Here is a 25,280-nt window from a genome sequence, read left to right on the forward strand (position 1 = left end):
AGTGGCCCGGGATGATCAAAGCCTGTGTTGAGGGTCACACGAACAAAAATGCAGTCTTGAAGCTAAATAAATCCAAAACCAATGAGTTAATTATTTATTTATTTATTTATTTTTTCACATTTCTGTTTATTGAAGTTTTCAGGGCATAAATGATACAGCACATCAGTATTTAAATTTCACTGCCTGTTATAGGACTGGAAAGACGAAGAAAGAAAAGGTGAAGATATGTGTATACGGTCGTAGGAAAACAGGTTCACTGGAAAAGAAGAGGAAAAACAAATACCTATCTGTATACCATACCCTCCCTAACAGCAACAGTACAAAAGTAATATTCTCACCCTGAGATACTTCCTTTTCCTTATTAACAAAAACAAAAACAAAACAAAAGTAAAACAATAATTGACATAGTCCGATCCGATCACCCATCAGAAACACAGTGCACAAGTACATGATCAAATATCCATAATCTACACAGCCCACCCACACAAGAGAAAAGAAGAGAAGACAGCACAACAGACAGACATCATCAGGCCCAACACATCACAGAGAAACAGAAATCAGTCCTTTGGGATCTCAGGAAACTGCAAACCCTTCACCACCCTAAAAAATAGTCCCCATGTTTTCAAAAATCTAGTTGACGAGCCTCTCATCGTACACCGAATTCTTTCCAATTTAATAAAATAAAGAATATCTCTGATCCATAAGGAATGAGAAGGTGGGCTAACGGATTTCCATTTTAATAGGTAATAGGCGCCTTGCTAAAAGCGTTGCTAAAAGCGTTGTATAGGCCACAAAGCCTGCTTGGTATTTTGATAATGATACTGTGGGGGGAGGGACTCCGAAAAGAGCTGTTAGAGCGGTAGGCTCAAGTGTCACTCCAACACTTTCTGAGATAGTATTAAAGATTTCTGTCCAGTACTTGTGCAAAGAGGGGCATAACCAAAACATATGAATGTATGTGGCAGGGGCCGAGTGACATCTGTCACAAGTAGGGTCGATGTCATCATAGATCCTAGCCAGTCGGACTTTGGTCAAATGCACCCTGTGAAGAATTTTACACTGAATTAGCCCATGCCTCGCACAGATAGATGAAGTATGAACAAGATGTAAGATGTCGCTCCACAGCTCCTCTGGGATCTCCTCCCCCAAACCCTCCTCCCATTGGTTTTTAATCTTCTGAATGGAGGTAGGACGCAGAGAATGAATAAGATTATACATAAAAGATATCATACCCTTCATGAATGGCCGTGGGGTCAAAAAAGTGTCTGCAGGTGTAACCTCTGGAAGATTGGGAAATGTGGGATTAATGTCACGGACAAAGCTCCGGATTTGTAAGTATCTGAAATGATGGTGATTAGGAAGTGAGTGTTTTGCAGAAAGCTGTTGAAAGGACGCAAATATATTGTCTATGTACAGGTCCTTTAAAGTGCTGATACCAAGGGATGACCATATGGAAAAAGTTATATCTAACAGAGAAGGATGAAAGATTGGATTAGCAGCTATTGGGGACAGGAAGGAAAGAGTTTGCAAACCAAAGTGCAATATCCTGCGGTTGTTATAGCAACATCAAGCTACAGTTTGGCGCTGCCCCTGCAAATGAAAGGGCTGTTTGACGGTAAAGTAAAGCGCTGAAAATTCTCAAAATACAGTGTATTAATTTATTTTGGTGGGCCTTCTTTTAGGTCACTAAATTACATTTTTGCTCATGACCCCGTTCACAGCAGCCGGTCTCAACTTCTCCACACTGGGCCGGCTGCATTCCACAGCATGTAGTACACTGACTATGCCACATCAACAAATCCAACCTTATCCTAAACTATTACAATGTCCTGGAAGCTTCTTGTTGGCAGCACACCACATTATAGTTCCATATTTATGACTTTTATCAAATAAAACATTATGTGTTGAAAAGTCATTGTTGATGTAAAGACATGATGCTTGAAATTTGATGCCCATGTATGAATTTCTTCCCAAAGCCTTTGCCTTTCCCTCAAGGCAAAGGGCGGCTTTAAATAATCTAAAATATAAGATCGTTTTGATTTGTTTAACACTCTTTTGGTATCTGCATAATTCCATTTAAAATGTGGAAAATAGTGAAAAATAAAGAAAAACTTGGTAACACTTTATATTAAAGTTCAGTAGTAAATCATTTATAAATCATTTATAATATGATGAACTAATAATTTACAAAACATTTGTGATTGATAAGTGTCATGTAAACATATAAAAAAAAATGTAAGTCATCTATAAACTTTTAGTAAATCATGAAATGATCATAAATAAATCGTTAGTAAATGATTAATAAGTAATTAGCCAATATATTACAAATAATTTGTAAGTCATTCAAAGTTTTTATATTCCAACCATTATCTCTATAGACATTTGTTAATTATGAACAAATGATTAGTAAATGATTTATATGTAATACGTTTATTATAAATCACTTCTAAGTATTCAGTCTTTATATTCCAACCATCTGTTCTATCAGTATCTCGTCACTATACACATTTCAATCATGAGAGACTCTTAATATAATTTTAACAAACTTTATTGAATCAGAATAGACAGTTTGAGTATGGCGTATGACTCCATGATGTGACGCTCCTCTTGCTTATGAGAGAGGGCGTCAGTGCTGTATGAGATAGGACATCCCCCCTAAGGGGATCTGTTTCCAACAGGAGTCATAACATTGGTGGTGATCTGGGGAGGTGTTGGGATGAAGCTTCTTGCTCTGGAGATGCTGGATGAATGCGTGATGCTGACACAAGGTGAGTGATGACTGCACAAGTGTGATTTAAGCTGTGGTGATGGGGGCCTTATATAGTACCAGGAGAAGGGCATTTATGATGTCATAACTGACGTCATTTGGGCAACTGACGTCACACTGCAAAGGTGACGTCATGGAGAAGGTGACGTCGGAGATGGTGACATCATTTAGTGACGTCATTTGGGCTGAGGGGTATGACAGCATGGGGTGCTCTATTAATGCCTTATTTGGTCTTCCATGATTGAAATTCAGTCTAAGACTACACTTGTTAATCATGAACAAATGGTGAACAAGTCATTAGCCATCTGTATATAATTTGTTGATGTATCATTAATTACTTGTAAGGTAGCCTGTTAAAAGCCTCAAAACAATTATGATCAGTGTTACTGTACCATAACTGTGCCAGCTATGACCTGTTAGGGAAGCTCCTCCCATGCAGGTGAACAGGGGCTAATGACTCCATGTATCCCCAGGCCGACAGAAGACAGAGGCTTTATGTATCCATTCATCTTTTTGTTCAACCCGATCGGATTGTTGTCACCCATAGAACTCAGTAGGCGCCATCAGCCTGTCATGGAAAATTATTGATCAAATGCTTATTGATTGATTAGTTATTGGCTATGGCAATTCCATGCTGTATTTAGTGAACTGTGTTTTTCAGCAATGCAGAGGATTGCTGTTCTGTGAGAACAAGTATCTTGTTTTGGGAAGTGTCTATGGGAATAGAGGTTCCTGTGGGAACCTGTGTCTTGTTGTGACTATAGACTGGATTTGTTATGTATTCCAGTGAACATTAGATTAGCTACATGGATGAATGGAAAGAACTGCCCTCCACGGAGAGGGGCGGGCAACATTGGTTTTAGTATATGAACTGTTGTAAACAATAATGCGGGGCTCTTGCATTGTCAAATGTAGACAAGAGGAGACCTCCGTGCACGGAGAGATGATTGTGGAAATAAAGAAAACCTCCTATGAACATTTAAAACGGATATCTCATTATTGATGAATCAGCAGAGCATTGCAGTGGATTTTTCCTCCACAAGCCCCATTCCTATAATATATAATATGATGATGATAAACCTGCTAGTGGGTCGGAATGGCTGTTATCAAACAATTTTATATTTAGGCAAATAAAACAACTTAGCGTTAGGGTTAGGGTTAGGGTTATGGTTAGGGTGAGGGTTACAATAAAGCAACAAAAAGCATTAAAACGTTAAATGTAAACCTATGTGTGATAGTGAATCGCTGATAACGACCTTCTGCGCCTACAGGTAAGTAGAGCCCTACTGGAATACGATACGATACGATATACTTTATTGTCAGTTCACACTGAAATTTGTCTTGCAAGATAGCGGCAGTCCCATGCACAAACACATGACAAAGAGAACAAAACCAAAAATACAAAGATACATACACACATACAGCACACAGAGAGCACTGGTCACTGCTCCACTGACCCTCGGCCATGTTCTTGATTAAGCCTCAGGATCGACTGATGTATAAAGGACTTTCTTACTCTGACCTTCTTGAAGGTTGGAATTAAGTATCTCCTGCCAGAGGGCAGGAGTTCATATTCTTCATGTAACACATGATTAGTGTTTGAGGAAATATTTCTAGCTAACCTCAATACACTCTTGACGTATGTAGACTCATATAGACTATGGAGTGGTTTACCTAGAATTTTTGAACAAATATTCATCTGTCTTAGTAGTTGTGATTTTAAGGTAACAGACAGGCATCCATACCAGGTGGTACTGCAGTACTGTAAAACACTCATAATCACTGAGGTAAAAAATAATAGAAGAATCTGTTTACTAGCACCAAAAGATCTTAACCGGCGAAGAAAGTATAGTCTTTGCTTCGTTTTCTTACACAGGGAGTCTACGTGGTCTTTCCATGACAGCAGGTGGTCTATTGTTACTCCTAGGTATGTGAAGGAGCATACCTGCTTGATCTGTTGGTTATGGATAGTAACAGAGGTGCTGTGTGTGTCAGGTGGAGACCCAAAAACAATCTGCTGTCTTTTTTGCATTGATTAAGAGAAGGAAGGTAAGTAGATGTAAGTAGAGCCCTACTAGCAGGTAAGTAGGGCCATATACTGGCAGGTAAGTAGGGCCCTACTGGCAGGTGAGTAGGGCCCTACTGGCAGGTGAGTAGGGCCCTATACTGGCAGGTAAGTAGGGCCCTACTGGCAGGTGAGTAGGGCCCTATAGGCTACTGGCAGGTAAGTAGGGCCCTATACTGGCAGGTAAGTAGGGCCCTATACTGGCAGGTAAGTAGGGCCCTACTGGCAGGTAAGTAGGGCCCTACTATCAGGTGAGTAGGGCCCTATACTGGCAGGTAAGTAGGGCCCTACTGGCAGGTGAGTAGGGCCCTATACTGGCAGGTAAGTAGGGCCCTACTGGCAGGTAAGTAGGGCCCTATACTGGCAGGTAAGTAGAGCCCTACTGGCAGGTAAGTAGGGCCCTATACTGGCAGGTAAGTAGGGCCCTACTGGCAGGTGAGTAGGGCCCTACTGGCAGGTGAGTAGGGCCCTATACTGGCAGGTAAGTAGGGCCCTACTGGCAGGTGAGTAGGGCCCTATAGGCTACTGGCAGGTAAGTAGGGCCCTATACTGGCAGGTAAGTAGGGCCCTATACTGGCAGGTAAGTAGGGCCCTACTGGCAGGTAAGTAGGGCCCTACTATCAGGTGAGTAGGGCCCTATACTGGCAGGTAAGTAGGGCCCTACTGGCAGGTGAGTAGGGCCCTATACTGGCAGGTAAGTAGGGCCCTACTGGCAGGTAAGTAGGGCCCTACTGGCAGGTGAGTAGGGCCCTATTGGCCCATATCAATGGAGTGATAAGATGCTGATAACGCCGATTGAATCGTGTGACAACATAATTGCACGGGAAGGCATCTCCATTCACAATTCACCCTCTGTGTGTGTGTGTGTGTGTGTGTGTGTGTGTGTGTGTGTGTGTGTGTGTGTGTGTGTGTGTGCGTGTGCGTGCGCGTGTGTGTGTGCATGCCTGCGTGTGTCTGTGTCAGACCCAGCACCCATGTTAATGGATCAGGTCGTTCACAATGGGGCCAGCGAGCCACTCACAATCTGAAAGGAAAACAAATTGATATGGGTAGGTGTGGAACTCTGTACAAGCCTGCAAAGGCTTCGTTCCCACCTTGCACAGATTTGTACCTTAATTTGTGCTAAACAAATAAACTAAACTAAACTAAACTGTAAAGCTCCATTTTAGCTCGGCGTCTGATCTATTTTCTCCCATACCACCAGGGCACATATTTCACAAAACCACAGATATAAATGACCAACTTAGGGTCTTCACTGTTGATGAATCCAGCTGCAGGTTTTACATGAAACACATTGTAGGATGATGATCTGTCTGATTTTGAAATATCACTGGCCTCAAATCAAAATCTAATTGTCTGCTATTGAATTACCACAAAAATACACAACGACACATGTTTAGGTTTGTTTATTTATAGGCTACTTAATTTAGGCTTATGCCATTATTTAGAGAGAGAGAGACAGAGAGAGAGAGAGAGAGAGAGAGAGAGAGAGAGAGAGAGATCTAGGTCCCCTAGGCCAGTGATTCTCAAACTTTTTCATATCGAGAGCCCCTAATTTAGTCCACCTCAGGGCCCCTTTGATGAGATTTTCTCTCTCAAACCAAAATCAGTTGTCAAATGTTTCTGATATGAATTTGTCCAGAGTTCCATGCAGCTAGAGAGATAAAAGTGAAACTATGATCACAATAAACATTCCCTACGACTTTCGACTATCATTTCAAAAACGAGACTTCCCCTATAGCAGCCACAGGGAGAACTGAAGACAATAGCCTCAGCAAAAGTTGGTAAAAACAGGATGTTTGCCCAGACGCTGATTCAGCTGAAGAAATCACCCAGAATGATTCAACACTTGACTATGATTGGTTAGAGATCTCACAGAGATAGACAGCCGCTGGACGAGTGCTTCTTGCCATCAGCTTGATATCCAGGTAGAAACCTACAGTATGCTGCTACATGTCCAATTGACCTATTGCTAAGCCCCACCCCCCGTCCTCACTCGGACAAACACAGGGCAGGCTGACTAGAATAATGGCAGCCGTCACTGTCAAAGTTATATCCCAAGACGCTCTTCACAAGCAGAGACATAGTTTACAGCTTTTAACATCATGTTTTCCTCCTGGATCTTTTCTCTTTAGACTACCTCACATTTATTTGGAGAACATGATTAATTCCCTCGTTTTAGGGTTTGACTGGTGTCTGGCGATGTTATAATCACATCAATCAATGTGCCTCCTCTTGACTAGTCTCGCTGGCCAGCCTCCCCTCTCTACCTCTTCACAAACTCCATGCACATAACGTAATGACTGGAAACTCGCATAATTCAGCATTTTATTTTGCCCAGTTTCTGAATACCATGATGATTTTATGATACCTTTTGGATCATGGAAGCCAAATGAGGGAGAAGACTCGTCATCTCGCTGTCACCACGATTGCAGATTTAACTCCAAAACAGTAGCATTGTGGATGTGAGTGGATCTACGTTTACTAGTTTAATATTGTGGCGATCCTGGTGCTTAGGGGAAATGTGATGTCTGACTAGGAACCGAAGGGTGGGTGCATGTCGCTAGCCGGGGGGGTGTGTGTGACCTTCCTGTCGGACTGGCATGTGTGTTCCTGATAACAGCCGAACTGAATGGTTGGATATAAGACTAGAACTGTGAGTCTGCTCCTGCCTCCTTAACACATTGAGTGCCAAGGACGTCTGTGCACGTCCTAAAAAAATGTAACGAGGAGTGCCAAGGACGTCTGTGCACGTCCTAAAATCATAATTCATATTATTCCATAATTCTGCTGTTTAAGGTCGTACCCAGCCAGTGAGCATGAATCCCTTCAAGGGATCACACGGCGCCACCTTAAAACTCTAGGAGCTGCGCCACCCACCTCAGATCCTTCACTTTGTGCAGGAGAAAACGGAGAACGCTGTGATCAGAGAGACACCGACGCATGCTGCAGCCAGCCAGAGCCACACAGATTGCTCTGTCCGCAGCCACAGTTGGCTGCGATCCGAGCCCACAACTGAGCTCCTCCGCCGCTGTCTATCCGCCTGCACACAGCCCCTCCACACGACCACCCGCCAGAAAGGCAGCCCGAAGCCGAACGGCTAAACCTTCTCCCTCAGTCCCGCCTGCCATTTCCTCGTTGCACTGAAATCCGCCCGGGGCAAAAACTGAGGCTGCGAAGACAGTGTGGGGAGGAGCGCGCAGCTCCGGGGTGGAGGGGGGGGGGGGGGGGGGGCACGCAGGCTGCACACAGAACCACACCATGTCACTACATCAGAAAACACCAGCCAGAGTCAGTGAATGCGCTTGAAATTAGAGTATTCATAAAAGTGACTTTATTTCGAAAAGTAAAAAAAGACAGCAGAAAACCCTTGAAAGTGCGCTTTTTTCAGAGGCTGTCATTTCATAATGGAACTGTCTAGAAACAAAATTTCTTCTTTGAAAGAAGTAGGAGTGTCCAATGTTTCATTAGAGTCCAACCCTGTTCATATAGCCCTAATAGAAAAAATTCTATAGCTGTTTTCAACTGAATGGAAGTGAATCTGGCACAGGCTCCAGACAATTTTACTGAAGCGCTGTGGCACTCAATGTGTTAACCCTCCACGGGGGTTGCTACAATATTATCAATTGCCTGGCCTCCCAGGATACCTCGTAATGTTGCATTTACCCCATGCACATCGTTTGGGTGCCACATCTATGTGCCGACAGACTGCAGTGCCGACAGTCCGCAATGCTGATAGCCCACAAGCAGAACCAGCTGAGCGAGGCAGTGTGCAGCGTGTCGGCGGACCGGCTGGAGCTAAACTCTCCAAGCCCCCACGCCTAAACCTAACCTCTCCCACCCCCCATGCCTAAACCTAACCTCCCGCACACCCTAACCCTAAACCTAACCTCTCCCACCCCCTTCACCTAAACCTAATGTTGGCATTGCGGGCTGTCGGCACTGCGGGTGGTCGGCATAGCGGGTGGACACCATCGTTTTACCATTTTTTCAACTTATAAATGTATAAAACCCATAAAACCAGGAAATACAATAATGTAGTTAACAATATTAGTTATTGGATTCCATACAATAACTAGACTACACCACTGTGTTGCATATCTACACCACTGTGTGTTACATCATCTGTAGTCCACATGTTACAAATGATTTGCATATACAACAAAACATATACAGTAGAATTTATCGCAGTAATAGGATTTCAAATTCTTCAATTGCTGTGCAAACAATCTACTGTATGGTAAAAACTGTAAACATTAACATGACAGCAGAACAATGTGTACTTTCAACAAAGTAGTAGCCTAATATAATACAATACAATAAAATAAAATAAAATAAGAAAATAGATTAACATTCTGCAAAATAAAATTAAACAAAGATGACTTGTGTGAGGACATGAGGACATGAAACATTTGATCATGGCTCATGTACTTATATGATAACATTTCACCTTTTCGGCAACTAGGTCGCTGCTAGATGATTCAGTATGTTGGCTGTACAGTACAGTACAGTAGCCTACAGTAGAGTACAGGTGTTACGACTACATTGTTATAAAAAAAAGAAAAAAAAACACGATTTCAGACGGAAGCCCGTCTTTATTGTCACATGAACACACTACAACACATGCATGCGACCACAACACACATTCATGCTGACGGTGGCCGGTGAAATATGTCCTCTGCATTTAAACCCATCCAGGCTTGTCCTTTCCTCCGGGGGGCAGGCCAGGAGCAGTGGTCACTATTTCTTTCCAGCGCCCGGGGACCATCATTGGACCATCATTGGGGCACGGTGGCTCAGTGGTAGAGCTGTCGCCTCGCAGTCAGAAGGTCCTGAGTTCGATTCTCGCCTGGGACACTGTGGGCGCTGTGGTTGTGTTCCCCCCCATATCTTCAGTGCCTACTGCCCAGGTGGGGTATCTCGTCGTAAGGGCCTTTCTGTCTGTGTGGAGTTTGCATGTTCTCCCCGTGCTCCCCCAGGGGGGTTCCTCCATATATAACCCCCCCCCCCCCCACTAAAAACATGCAGAAGATCAGATCGTCATCGTCATCCGACCAGTGACGACAACATCCGAAGTCGGTCCCCGGGCGCTGTACGAGAAAGCGACCACTGCTCCTGGCCTGCCCCAGGAGGAAAGGACAAAACCAGGATGGGTTAAATGCAGAGGACAAATTTCACCGGCCACCGTCAGCATGTGTGTGTTGTGGCCCTCCGTGCATGTGTTGTAGTGTGTTGTGTGACAATAAAGACGGGCTGCCGTCTGAAAAATCGAAAATTGGACCAACTTCAGATGTTGTCGTCACTGGTCGGATGACGATCTTCTGCATGTTTTTAGTGGGGGGTTATGTATGGAGGAACACCCTGGGGGGTACGGGGAGAACATGCAAACTCCACACAGAAAGGCCCTTTCGACGAGATAGCCCACCTGGGCAGTAGGCACTGAAGATATGGGGGGGTCACAACTCCAGCGCCCACAGCGTCCCAGGCGAGAATCGAACTCAGGACCTTCTAGCTGTGAGGCGACAGCGCTACCGACTGCGCCAGCGCCACCGTACCGTTATTTTCTTCTTCTTATATTTCTTATATTGTATTGTGGAGATCCTGGTTTGGGATAATAATGTTGATAGCTGTGTCCCAATTCAGCGGCCACGGCCTACGTCGGCCGCGGCCTACAGAGGTCTGTCCTCCGCGGACCAGTCAGGGGAGTGCGCAGCCTGTAAGACGTTGAGCGAAATGAGACGGTCTAGCCTACTACTAACCTCGCGTCACCAGGCTCTTCTCGGCGAGAAAGAGCTGCTGTGTCTAGCTGTTCACGCCCCCACAATGGTTTCCTTAGCAACCAGTTGACAGTGCAAGCGAATCTGGGAACCCCATCTCCCGCACCGGACTGTCTCAAAAGTTTAAGGCACGAACAGACAGCCTAATAACATGGAGCCAGAGCAAATTGTTTTGCTGATAATTTTGTTTTATTTTATGGAAGAGTTGGAGCTTCACTGCCGCCGCATGTTTCTCAGGCTGGGAGAGGATGAGCAGGTAAATTATTGGATAAGCTGTGTCACTTACTTTCAACTATTCTAAATGTTAACGTGGTTTATATGGCTAATGTCAGTTAACTTTTCATTTCATATAGCCTAAGCCTAACCTTACAGTTTTTTTTTGCTATATATAGCCTAGATAGCTAGCCTCCCTCTCAAAGCCCATGGGAGAAAGTGACATGGTATATCGTATCTTGCTATTGTTTAACATGCTTTTCTTCTCCTTTCCCCCCAGATCAGACCCCTATATGCACCCCAAAAACTCTGGAGACCACCCAAGATGATGCCCCACTAGAAGACATTTTATGCCACATTTATTTATTTATATGTACATATTAAATTGGTTCACTTTTTCAGTATTCCCCTCCATTACATGTGATGCATTATTTATTTATTTCTACATGTTTGAATAACTATTTAGAGGACAAAAAAAATATATTATTACTACCACTGTTGTCATGCTCTGTCTAGTGAAGTCTCAGGGCTTAACAGTTTGTGTTTCCCAAGTTCAGGTTATAATCATCACAGATCTGTAACTACTCATAAGGACAACAGGGAAGCATAAAGGGATCTGATCCAACTTAGACATGTATTTTGCTAACTTCTGTAGAGGTTAAATATAGCACATCTCTGTGATCCTGCGGTGCTGCAGACTACACACATGTGTAAAGTAGGGTTAATGTGATCTCACCTTATGGTTAAAGTTAGCTGAGCTATAGACAGTTTGAACTTAACATAAACATTCTAAATGGAACCCCAGCTCACCTGTTGCAGTGTTTGCTAGTACAACTGTCAGGACTCCTAGGACAGGATTGACAATTCTGTTAAAACAGTCTATAAAAACACTCTTATCTGCAAGACTCAAATAGAAAGAGAAAACTGTCCATACATATTCTGGAGCCAAAGCTTTTTCCAATGCACGTTTGCATTCATATGCAGTGAAGATCTAGTAACTATGACAGTATATTCAGATCTATAAACCATACATTTCCCACAGGCCTGCTATTGACAGTAAATATGAATGTGTTTTCTGTTAAATGATCTCTTTGCACCATAACATTGTTGTGCCGTGTAAAAAGAAAGAGAAAAAAGTTTTTCTTAAACAAAATATTTATTAAATAACAAACTGTACATGTAGGCTACGAAATAATCTATACATGGATAAAAAAAAACATTCATGAAAACAGAACAAAACCTGAATGTGCAAAACCTCATATGTTTTTTTTTTTATGTTTATGGAGCATCTCGTCCTTCTTTGCTTTCTTTGGTAGTGGTGGGGCCCTGGCTCACACGCTCCTGTCTCTCCTTTCTCCTCGTCCACTGCTCCACAATCCTTACTCTGGAGATAAGATAGAGAGGAGAGAGGACTATTAGAAGCTGTGTTTCCATTAGTTTTTCGCAAAATAATTGCGATATTTCTACAACTTCGACAATGTACAATTGCGACTTGTAGGCGTTTCCATTGAAGTTGAGTTTAGTCTGACGGCGCACACACCTGAACGCAATTCCCCGTTACCAGCAGCTGCCACAGTGATTACCACGGGGATCTGCCCCAAATCCCGTCCCCAGCATGCTCAAATCCAACCAATGGTCAATGCAAATCACAACATGAAGTTACAACGCATATATGTAAACATGCCTGATTATCAATTCAAAAGAAAATTAGTGGCAACACGTTGCTGGCTGCGGTGAATGCAGTGAGCGCGACAGAGGAAAAAAGGTAGCCTAATACAACTGGTCCGATGAGATGGAGGGGGGAAAAGGCTGAAGCGAAATTGAATCACCAACAACAGCCAACGCAGCCCCCCCCCCCCCCCCCCCCTCTACTTATATGTTCTCAAATGAATCTACAGAATGACCGTGGTATGAAATTAAATGGGGCTTTCCAGTTGCAGTGAGCAGACCGGGCGGCGCTGGATAGCCAGCTAGGGCTGTGTTACATGGAACCAGGCAACCCGGGAGACAAGCGTCTTTGACGGCCGTCAGCAGCGGTAGCTCCCGCTGCAGTGCACGGAGAGTCGACATCGGAGTCTATAGTGGAATGCTCACGAGCCAAGCCCTTGAGCTCTTTACAAAAGAAACACGTCACATGTTTTCACAATACTGACAAATATGAGATCTACAATAATCTAAGCCTCGGTTAATCACCTCTAAAGTTGACAGAAGTGCATTTAGTAAGGAATTTGCAAACGAGAATTGTAAGATCTTACCTGTTGCCTGTATGAAAAGATGGCGGCGATTTCAGAATTTTCAGCCTTGCAAACCTCTCGCGGATTCTCGCGAGATCTTGAATGCCACAAAGGCCACGAAGGACAGAACACTTGCATCCTCAAGTTTTGAGAAAAGGAGGCTGCATTTCTCGGCTGCATTTGAAGGAGCCTTTGAAATGGGACAGCCTAGGTCGCGCGCAATGACGCAATCGGTCTTCAAATCTAGCCTTGGTGGACTGCAGCACCTGAATTGGGACACAGTTGATGTCTGACTAGGAACTAAAGTTGCATGTATGTTTGTTTCCAGCCGGAACTGTTTTGGTTGTAGCCTTCCCAGTTCTGACAACGTGAGTTCCTGATAAGCCGCAGATCTACAGAAGCTGTGTGTGTGACTAGAGCGTGGTAACTGCTGAGAGTTGCTGTGAAGCTGGAATAAAAAACCTGTAGGCTACTCCTGCCTTCTTGACACTACGGGGGTTGCTACAGTATTTTTGCATTGCTTATTGAAATATGGCCAGTGTCCATATTCTTGTTAAAATATAGACCGGTTATATTCCTTCTTCCGGTTTGCTACCACCTTTCGAGTTAGGTGACGTGGCGGTAGCTGGTTGGTTCACCGTCTTTTGCTCCTAGCTACAATATTTCCGGGTTTCCACAGAGATGGCAGAGTGTGTACTGACCATGGATGTATTAAAATAACTGGATAGGGGACGAGCCACGCCCACCCATGCATTCGGACGGAGGCTGCTCACTGGCGCATTAAGTCATCATGGGGGCTTTTTCTTCCTGGTTTTACTTCCTGACCATGCAGCCCAAGGTGAAGTGCACATGTGTGCCATGACGTGTTCCATGACGTCTCCCACCCCTCCCACCCATAGATGTATTAAAGAAGAAAATACACCTGTATACAGCTCTTAGTGGCTTCTGAAGAAAAAATGCCGTTTTATACTTTGAGTGACACCCGGGAAAAATTCCCATGGTTTTAACAGCTACCGGGGTCCCCATGCAAGTGGATGGGGATTTTCCTTTCTGGGCTGCATGGCGTCACGTGACTTGCAATACAGAGCTTCGCCACCATGTTCAAATGGCTTCACAGCCCAGCGCTATTCCTGGGGGCTTGATACTGACCCGGCTGGCTCAGTACCCTCTCACCCGCGTCCTAAACACCATTTCCTGTTTTTTTCATGCACAAACTTTAATTCAATGTTCTGTTAGTTAATTATTGTATGTCTGTGGGTGAGGTGCTACTCGATGTACTGTATAGGTAAGATTTTCATTGTCAGTCAGAGCACCCGTCCACCCATTTTCCACGTATCTTTTTATAGTTTACAAATACAAATATGTTTTGGTAACTTTAAATCGGTTTCTGTGTGCCAGTTTATGTTCCACCTTAAACCCTAGACTTTGGGGTGTAACAACAGGCTAGTTAAGTGTTGGTAGCAAGGATTTTGAATTCTAACAGACTCACAGTTACCTACAAATGACATGTAACACATTTATGTGTGGTGAATTGTTTACACTTTAGATTGGGCCCTAATCTCATTAGGGGATAAATAAAGCCTCATAAGTGACTTATACATGATTTACACATCATTTATTACAGTTGAGGAAGACTTTGTAGTTTGTGCTTCTAAGTGCTGACTGCTTCTGTTGGCCTGGGGAGGAGCTTCACATAGCTGGTACAGTTATGGTACAGTAACACTGATCATAATTGGCATAACAGGCTATGTTACAAGTAATTAATGATACATGAACAAATATAATATAATATATATATATATATATATATTAGAGATGGGAATAGATTAATTTTTTTAATCTAGATTAATCTAGATTAATCCTGGTCATTAATCTAGATTAATCTAGATTAAAATGGGTCATTTGAAGTCTGTCGAAGCCATTCAAAATATGTGTGTGCAACATAAATAATGACTAGAAGTAAGTCCTTGTGAACAGGTTTCTGTTTATTCGGTTGTTCACGCCCCCCCACAGCAGCCAGGATGGGGGAGGCAGACATAAATGTCCGCGCTTACATACCTGTTCCATTCTAAAGTGATAATCATCATGGCCTGCTCAATATAAGTGGACCCTGCTACCAGACAACTTTGAGAATAATAATATATATAATAATAATAATACAGTGGAGCTGCTCAGTGGCCAGCAGATCAGACTGTGGTTGTACTGGACAGCTTCCAGGTATGAATGTGTGTGAATGTGAACAGGGCGCTCCTGAAAAAGAGAGCATTGCTCTCAGTGAGACTCCCCCTGTATAAATAAAGGTAAAAAAAAAAAAAAAAAAAAAAAAAAAAAAAAGATTAACGGCGATAATTTTTTTATCGCGCGTTAAGAGTCTCGCGTTAACGCAGCCGTTAATGGCGTTAACGATCCCATCTCTAATATATATATATATATATATCAGAAGGAGAATACTGGAGCACTCAGGTCGTCTTTAGATGGTTTATTATAAGGTGCAGATCGAGTTTTGATCAAGTGCTCCAGTATTCTCCTTCTGATGCTACTGGTTCCTCAACTGTTGAGCACCAGTCTCCGTCTTCCTAACTGTGGTTTAGCGCATGTACTTTCTATATATATATATATATATATATATATATATATTTAAGCAATATAGCATGAGAGCCAGTGTGTTGTGGCAAATATATACCGCTGATCAGCTGTTATCCCACAAGGCCGCAGGCTTGGTTTCGGTTTCCAAGTATGATAATATAAATATAATAATAATACTATAAGTCCGACTGGCATGGTATTCTGATAGAGTCAGTTGAAACACTACTGTAAGGCGGGACCTCTAGCAAGAAGATAGACGTGCGGGTGATTTGATTGGATCGTTCTGGAGACTGAAGTTGACATTGGCCAATCCTGGCGCTTGCTGAGAAGCTGAGAGCTTTTTGCAAAGCCCGACACCAGAGCCGTATGCCGACACCAACTAACGTTACGTCTTATTTAGAAATGCGGGGTTAAGAGTGAGGGCGCGCGAGAGAGGGGTTAAGACATTAGCCCGCGTCTATTCTTGTACAAAACATAATTTTCTGCGAAGTATTAGTAAAGTTATAAGCAAAGATCGATTCACAAGGATCTGACAGCTGTCTCCGCCATTTTGTTTTTTCTACGTTGTAAATGGTAAATGGTAAATGGTCTGCATTTATATAGCGCTTTTATCCAAAGCGCTTTACAATGAGTAGATAGTCTACATTCACCCATTCATACACCGATGGCGGCAGGCTGCCACGCAGGGTGCCTACACACCATCGGGAGCAAGGAGGGTTAAGTGTCTTGCCCAAGGACACAGCGACAGCAGCTGGGAGGGAGCGGGGATCGAACCGCCAACCCTTGCGTCATTGGCCGACCCGCTCTACCTCCTGAGCTAAAGCCGCTTACGTTGTCATGTAACCAAAGCCTTTTAGTAAGAGAGTTGCCATGGCAACTCAATAACCCATGGCCATGGGTTATTGGAGTGGGTTACGGGATTTATACAATGGCTGTGAACCAATCAGATTGCTTGATTTGAGAGAGCCGTTTTATAAATATATATATATATACAGATCATACAGTAATCATGTGTTCATCACTTGTCCATTATTAAAAAATGTATATAGTGATGAAATAGATACAGAACAGATAGTTGAAATATAAAAACTGAATGACTTACAAGTGATTCATAATCTATCAACTAGCTTATACATCATTTACTAATGATTTGCTCATCAATGCATCCATATATTGACTAATCACTTATTAATAATTTACTAATTATTTATTTATGATAATTTCAGTTTCAGAATACATGCTACAGCATGCGCTGGGACACGTCATCAGTGATGTTGACTGGGGTCGTAAGGTGTTTCGGGTCTCTCAACATCATACACCCTCGCCCAGTAGACCCAGCCGAGGCCAATTAAGACCCCGACTCGCGTCCCAGCAGCAGCCACTCACGGATCAGCCTTCCTACTCTGTCTGCAACGTTGCCCGCGGAAGGGTTGATCACGCCCAATCCGCTGCAATAGAGTTAGTGCTACACTGCAGTATTGTAATGCCTTCGGTGCATGGAGTGTCTAGGCCCTGTGGGTGACTCCAGGCTGGGCTCCTCCTTCGTCTCACCAGACCCTCCCGGGGAAAAGCAATCCTACCGTGGGCAGAGAGGACGCCTCAAGAAGGCCTGTGCGCTGCACGTCATTCGCCTGCGACGAGCACCTCGCTCTAGCCTGAAGGACCCCAGGCTGTGCCGATCTTTGCACAGATTTTCAGGAGGCTGATCCATAGCGTTTGTGGATTTCTCCCTCACGAGAGAGCCAGGCTGGGGTGCCAAACCCATCCCGTACCGGAGGCCATCTCTCTGACCGTCAACTGTCTCTCCAGCTTGTCACCAAACTATACTTGGTTGTCACCTAGCCTATTCCTAAGTGTCACTGGCCAGGGGGAGCCAGGATTGTAGGTTCAGAATACATGCTACAGCATGCGCTGGGACTCATCATCAGTGATGTTAGCTGGGGTCGTAAGGTGTTTCGGGTCTCTCAACATCATACACCCTCGCCCAGTAGACCCAGCCGAGGCCAATTAAGACCCCGACTCGCGTCCCAGCAGCAGCCACTCACGGATCAGCCTTCCTACTCTGTCTGCAACGTTGCCCGCGGAATGATTTACTAAAAGTTTATAGATGACCTACAACACATTTGTGATATGTTTACGTAGCACTTATTAATCATCTACAAATGTATATTAATTTGTAGTTTTGTAAATGATTAGTTTATCATTGGTTCATCATTAACTAATAGCTTATAAATGACTTACTACTGAACATTATTATAAAGTGTTACCAAAAACTTTTGGCTGGTAATGTACATGGTGGCAATTCAGTATAATTCTACCAGTGTTAAAAGCCTGAATTTGATGAGGCCATGCAAACGGGTCTCTGTGACCACTCACCCACAACTTCCCCATTCAATGAACTAGCTACATGTACGGGTTAGGTACGTGTACGTGTTTTGATGCTGAGTTTGGTCTGCCTCAGCATCAAAACAGATACTTCCTCCCCAGAGCAGTTTGGGTTTCCCCTAAGCCACTCAGCCTATAAGAGCTCCTCCTGAGGAGGTGAGGAGCACTCTGTCCTCATGGAGATGTCGGTGAAGCAGGTGGATGATCAGGTGTACGAGGCGATCGACCCTCTCAGCAGCTACAGCCAGATGAAAGGTGAGTGCCTGAAGTAGACCTTATAATATAAGGATATATGATTATTTTCAAATCTAATATCTGAGTCTCACCCTGGGATCCGAAACTATATGTAGATTTATCCAGAGTGATGAAGGACGAGTGTCAGGGCCGGACTGGGAAAATGATTCAGGCCGGGAAATAGTGTGAAATAAAGCCTCAGTCAGGTCACTTTTTAAGAGGGGGGTCTAGGGGTCCCCCACCAGGAAAATCTAAGAAATCAAGGCTACCTACGATTAGTTCATAAACTACTGGCAAACAACAGTTCTAAAAGTAGGCAAAACCTGAAAACATTAGGCTACGTACCTACTGGTTCATAGCTGCCAACACAACTCCAACTTGGTTTTGAGACTTTTTGAGAGAAAAAACTCCCAATATCGGACTTCCTCCTTTTCCCTGCCTGTGTGCAGCACACTGTGCTACAGTTTTTGAAAGGGTTAAAAGTCCACTGCTTCTTACATGTTCTAAATATGTGACATGGTCTGGTGATCTTCATATTCCGCACGTTTAGATATTGAAAGTACGCATTCAATATAACAAACAGTTTTAGGATCACTAAATACTTACAGGTATAATTTGGTAGCAAACTGAGCTTGTTTGCTAACTTGCAGGGTTATTTTCTCTGAATGTTGATTTTAGGATTAGCCTACAAACATTCAAATAAATTAACCATCCTCTTCAACTGTTTTTTTGATTTCACTGTATGACATCATTTGAAAGTTTGCAATCTGCACTTCATAATCTGTATAAAAAAAGAAGAAACAGAAGAAAAAAATAATAATCATGGCCTACTTCCTTCTGTGGCCTAACAGTGAAAAAAAACGGGGGGTGGGGGGTCTGACAGTAGAGGAAGTTTGAATTCTTAGATCACCAACATTACAAGGGTAACACTTTACAATAAGGGTACATTAATTAAGGATTAATTAATGTTAATGCTTAATGAGCATGAATTAACCCTGAATTAACATTCACATGAATTAAGCCTTTATTAGCATTAACTAATTTGTAACACTTTTCTATAATATTAATCAATGGTTGGTGAATGCTTAATTGGCAATGCTTAATTAATTAATGTATCTTGTTAACATTTATAAAGGGTTTAACATGTTAATTGGTACTAACTAATATTAGTAAATGGTTGATGAAGATGTTAATTAACATGTATGCCATGACATTGAGGTTTGCTGGTTCTTTCATGTGGCCCTAACCTATTGTTTGCTGTTCTTTGTGCATGTTCTATCTTCTATGTTGTACATCTTTGTGCATGTTCTATAAACATTACTTAACTGTAATTAAGCATGTATTAATGCTCTTTGTGACCCATATTGTAAAGTTGAGAACATATATCCTTAAGTAACACTTCATAAGAGTGCTGAATGGGGTGTCCTGGTGGCTTACCTGGTAGAGTGCGTATCACAAAGGCATAGTCCTTCGCGCGGCCGACCTGGGTTCAAATCTGACCCGTGGTCCTTTGCCGCATGTCATCCCCATCCCCTCTCTCTCTCCCCACCCCCCTGTCTGCCTACTGCCCTATCCAGTAAAGGCAAAAATGCCCCAAAAATAATCTTAAAGAAAGTAATGAATGAGTGCTGAATAAGCATTACTTAACCATAATTAAGCATTTATCAATGTTCTTTGTGAGCCTTATTGTAAAGTTGAAAACACGTAACCTTAGGTAACACTTCATAAACACATAAGAGTGCTGAATAAGCATTACTTCACTGTAATTAACCATTTATTAATGCTCTTTGTGACCGTTATTGTAAAGTTGAAAACTAGCCCTGTTAATGAACAGGTTAATTTATGCTTATTAAGCATTAACAAAGCATTAATTAACCCTTTATTAATGTACCCCTATTGTAAAGTTTTACACATACATACATGTATTTTTTTGATTTTTTTTGTTATAAACTTTTAAAATTAACATGTTTTACAATTGTTTACTTACATACGCCCCTATTCTGCATGGCTGTATTGGGACAATGTTTGAGCCAAAAAAGCTTGCCGCCATCACTGTATCAATGTCTGGATACCTACTCATTGTAAAGCACTTAAAGGAGGACTAACCCCCTAGATATGTATCAGAACAGTGATTTGAAAATACCTATGGAAAAAACCAAGAAATGACATAAGCTCTTGTCTATACTAGACTCTTTGGCTGTGTTCAAGTCAAGATTTTTTTTCGGAAATCGACGCCATTACAGTTTGCCTACTGCCTCAAAAATAATTTATTTGAGAGGGGCAATATCTTTATAAATATCAACAACTAGCCAACGCTGGTGGCCTGTTTGGAAACAGCTTTGCTCAAAATGATTGAAAGTTATATCAATTTGGTAATTCAGTGGCGAACTAGAAATTTAATTATTTTTCTGCATGTATCTCTATGGCAGCGTGTCAAACTACGTTACGAGAGCAAAGTGACATGGGCTCGTTACAGCAGCACACCCACAATAGGACAAACCTCTCGCTCTGGGGTAACACAATGCAAGATTTCTCCACGTAATTCCCTCGTCTAACTAGAGATAAACCGCGCAATGAAATCCGTTTTTAATTTGCGTTTTGGGGCTTTTCGTGATTCTTGTTAAAAGTTGCAGCACCTCTGATTTTTCCTCTCAGGGCGCAGGAGGCAGCGCAGCAGGGCAGAGCTCTTCTCCTCCTCACAGACTGTTCTCATGCAAATCACCCCGAGGAGCACACACACACACACACACACACACACACACACACACACAGAGCCAGTCGCTCTGCTCTGCTGACTACATTTCCTGAAAAGTTGGCGTTGCTTGTACACAGTGACGATATTATATTAGCCGATATGTTTAGAGAAGCTTTGTCACGTTGTCACGTCGTAGTATAGCGTTATATTTTACATGTCCGCTAAACTGCGAAGAGATTTGTTTGCTGAAATGTCAGACTGTTGAAAGCCCCCGCCTCTCACTGCTGCTGTGTGCTGCTGCATGCGCCCCCGCGGGTGCATGAGAGAGCAGACTCTCCCGTTTGACTGGCCGAGAGAAAGTGCTTCCAAGTCGGACTGATAGCCGCGGAAATGTCAGACTGTGCTCTCTCTGCTCTGGCCGAGTCCGAGAGAGCCCAGCTGCTGCTGCGCGCGCCCCCGGAGCTTGGGGCTAGTGCATGAGGTTACAGTACGACTCTCTCCCGCCCGCTCCCGCCTGCCTGGGCTGGAGACAGTGCTTCCAACTCGGACTGATAATATAAACATCATCATTCGAGCTTATCCAGGTAAGATATTAATAAAGTAGTGACACATTCAGCGGGAAACTAACTATAATTAAGACATGTGCCAACTTTGACGACGTTTGGTTCAGTATTTTAAGAGCAAACTTCAATAGGAATAGGCTTGGAGTTCTGAGGAGCCAAAAGGGTACAGGGGGGGTAGGGGAGTAATTATCTTGAAATCCCATAGTCTTTGGGGACAACCTGACGTCAGGTTGTACCAAATCTCCCATTTATTTGAGAAAAGAAAAAAAAGCAGTGTTCGACCCTTAGAGGGCGCTTATGCCAGATATGCTGCTGAAAAATGATACAAATGGTCAAATGGCAACAGTTTGGTGTCAAATGTGGAAATTTTGACCAGAATTCTTCACACATCACCCCCAAAGTCATATATATTGGTTAAAAGCTGAAAAAAAGTGTTTTGGGGGTTAGTTCTCCTTTAAGATAAAAGCGCTATATAAATACAGGCCATTTACTATATACGGTAAACATCCACTGGGTTCTGTTAAAGGGGAAAAAAGAGTCTGGTCATTTGTATGTTATATTATGTTTATAGGCCTTTATCACAAGCATCTCTCAAAGGGCAAACAATGACGGAATATCAGTTGACGAACCTTGTAGAACTGGGGCCTCTCAGAAAAGGGAATACGTGATCAAAGAGGGATGAATTCTGGAGCAAATGGTCAAATTCAGCAATTTATTATTGCGCAAAGACTGGTGTTTTGACACAAAAGTGTCGTCCTCAGAGTAAAAAACAAGACTAGGCAAGCCTAGTAAGCCGGACCCAGACTGCCACTCAATGTTGTACAAGTTCAACGTTCAGTTCACACAGCTTAGGTATGATTCTATGCAACTATTTCATTAAAAAACATTATAATACACTCTAAATCATCCCTTCTGACCCATATAAATATTTTCAAATTATTTTGTCAATTGAGCCTGAATAGTGATATTGTAGAGGAATGTGGGATCTAATTCACCATGATGGACAGTGCCCTTTAACACTGGGTTGTGGGAGGTGATATGGTGGGTGTGTAGTTATATGAGGAAGTTACCTGGTGGTGGGGGTTGGTGTGTGTTTAGAATAAACGGCGTGAGTGCCAAAGCAAGCTCCTTCGTCCTGCCTGTTCTCTGCGCCTCTAAAGTGGTGACCCTGACTGTTTTCGTCGGTTACGGAAACGTTGTGGCGTAACGTTGTGTGGGCGATCATGTCTGTTAATTCGGTGTCGCTCAAGCTGCCGGAGTTTTGGGAGACTTTGGCTGCAGCGTGGTTCGTGCAGGCGGAAGCCCAGTTCGCGCTAAGGAACATTACGGCAGACAATACAATGTATTATTACGTGGTCGCAGCGCTCAGCAGCTCTACAGCCTCCCGGGCGCTAAGTCTCCTGCAGGCTCCTCCGGAAGAGGATAAGTACAGTGCATTGAAGGCTCACCTGTTGCAAGTGTATGTGCTCTCACACGCGGAGCGGGCGAATCCTCTGTTCACGCTGCAGGGACTGGGAGATAGCAGACCATCCGAGTTGATGGACAGGATGTTAAACATGCTGGGCCCACACTAGGGCTGGGCAATATAATCGATACGGCAATATATCGCGATATTTTATTTCCCGATACTGTATCATATATATATATATATATATATATATATATTGCAGGCCATGCCATGCCAGGCCTCTGCATCTGGTGATTCCCACCGCTAATCGATACTGTATCGATATTTCCCTTATCAACACTCAGTAGTTTTGACTAAATTTGTCCAACTTATCAGTATAAAGTGATGTACATATTATTACACTACCTGGGTGGTACACAGCGTGTTGTATCTTTAGCTCTATTATTTAATTTTGAGTAAATTCTGTAGAATATTGCAATATATCGCAATATGTATCGCATCGCAATATATCGTGATACAATCGTATCGTGACCCAAGTATCGTGATACGTATCGTATCGTGAGCCCACCCAAGCCAGATTTTCTATTTACACACCTTTTTGTACGACAGCTGTCACCTCAGGTACGGGCTGCGTTGGCCAGTAGTGACATTAACTCATTCACTGCCAATATCTGACTGGCATTTTTGGCACAGGCCAAGTATTTCCATAATGTTTGGTCATCTTTCAAGACCCACAGTAAATTCTGTACTAGGACTACAGTGATGTCCAATACCTCGAAATGAAGATCTAAGTCTCTACTTTCACCCCCAAAAAGAAAGTTAGCTTTTAGCATGTTCTGTACTCTACTTATAACCCTTTTTATACACCCCATGTTCACCAAAAAAGCCTGTCTGGGAAGAGAAAAGGGAGAAAAAAGCATTTTTGTAAAAGGGCACAATCTCAGGCATAACTCACTCTCAATTCTTTTATTTTGAACTGTATTGACATCAGACATGTAAATATTATTCGTTAGGACACAAATGACAAAAAAAAAAAAATATATATATATATATATACACACATGAAGTGCTTTTTTTTTACATTCAACAATACAGTTTACTCGGTGTGAGTGTGCAGACAGACAGACAGACAGACAGACAGACACACCGACAGACAGACAGACAGACAGACAGACAGACAGACAGACAGACACACACACACACACACACACACACACACACACACACACGATCCCCCTTTTAGATTTCTAACCCAACATAGGATAAGCAATAACCACGCCCTGTGGCGCTGGGATTGGCCAGGAGCAACACTGGAGGGCACGCAGCCCAGCGATTTCATGAACCAACTGAAGAGCTCTTGAGAAGGACAGCGGGCTGCTGTGAGTGCCTTCTGCCCGCTGCTGCCTAGCTGTTCCTGTGTTTATTTTTGATTTGTTCTGGTACAGCCGTCCTCGTCCATGTCTCCCTGTCATATCAACTCTGCTATTTGATCGTTCCCGTTTTCCCCTCGGCTATTCAACACGTCCTCACCGCCCTCGCAAACTGATGGATCATTTCCTCATTCCTCCAATGATCAAACACATCTCTTGATTACTTTCTCCCGTTTTCTCCTGGCTGGCACAGAGGAAGGCGACTCCAGCTCGTGCAGCGCGCCGAGGGCGTTTCAATGGCGTTTCTCCTGTCTGCACAAGGAAGCGTTACCCGTTCTCTGCTTTTCCTCTTGCTCAATTTCAAAACAACAGCTGCGGTATGTGTTTGATCGCGTGCTGTCGGCTACCCTTTGAAGGCAGGGACCTGTGTCTGTGTCACAGGCTGGGCAAGTGTTTGCTGCAGGCGCTGCACCAATAAAAACAAAAACACGTCAAACACGTCCTTGGCGGGGAAGGCCATTGCTGATAACACGTCAAAGACGTCATTGGCGGTGAATGAGTTAAGGACTGCCGCAGGTTGGCTCAAGAGGCTGACAGATTTTTTTTGGCGTGTGGACAGAGCGCCTACGGTGCAGCGGCGCTGCTGCCAGCCCATGCATTTCTGTCACAGGCTATGGAGGGCCAGTGCCACAACACTCCAACCGCTATGGGGTGTCAACAGTGCCACATCTCTTCTGGAGTGGACGTGATGGGCGTTGCTGCAGCTGTTGTTCCTCGTTGGCAGCGGAGTTCGGGACTCTGTTTTTTCCATGCTAGGTTTAAGGCCAGATGTTGCGAGCCACCGTGCAATTTCAGCAAGACGGGAAACGTCAGGACCGGCGCACAGTTAGTGGCCCTGAGCGCTGGTCGAAAGAACAGGCTGCTGTTTATCACAGACACTATCTCCGGCCGACGGCTGCTGGTGGATTCGGGTGTGCAGCGGA

This window comes from Poromitra crassiceps (genome assembly GCF_964638095.1).
Source record: "Poromitra crassiceps genome assembly, chromosome: 21".
Classification (NCBI taxonomy): Eukaryota; Metazoa; Chordata; class Actinopteri; order Beryciformes; family Melamphaidae; genus Poromitra; species Poromitra crassiceps.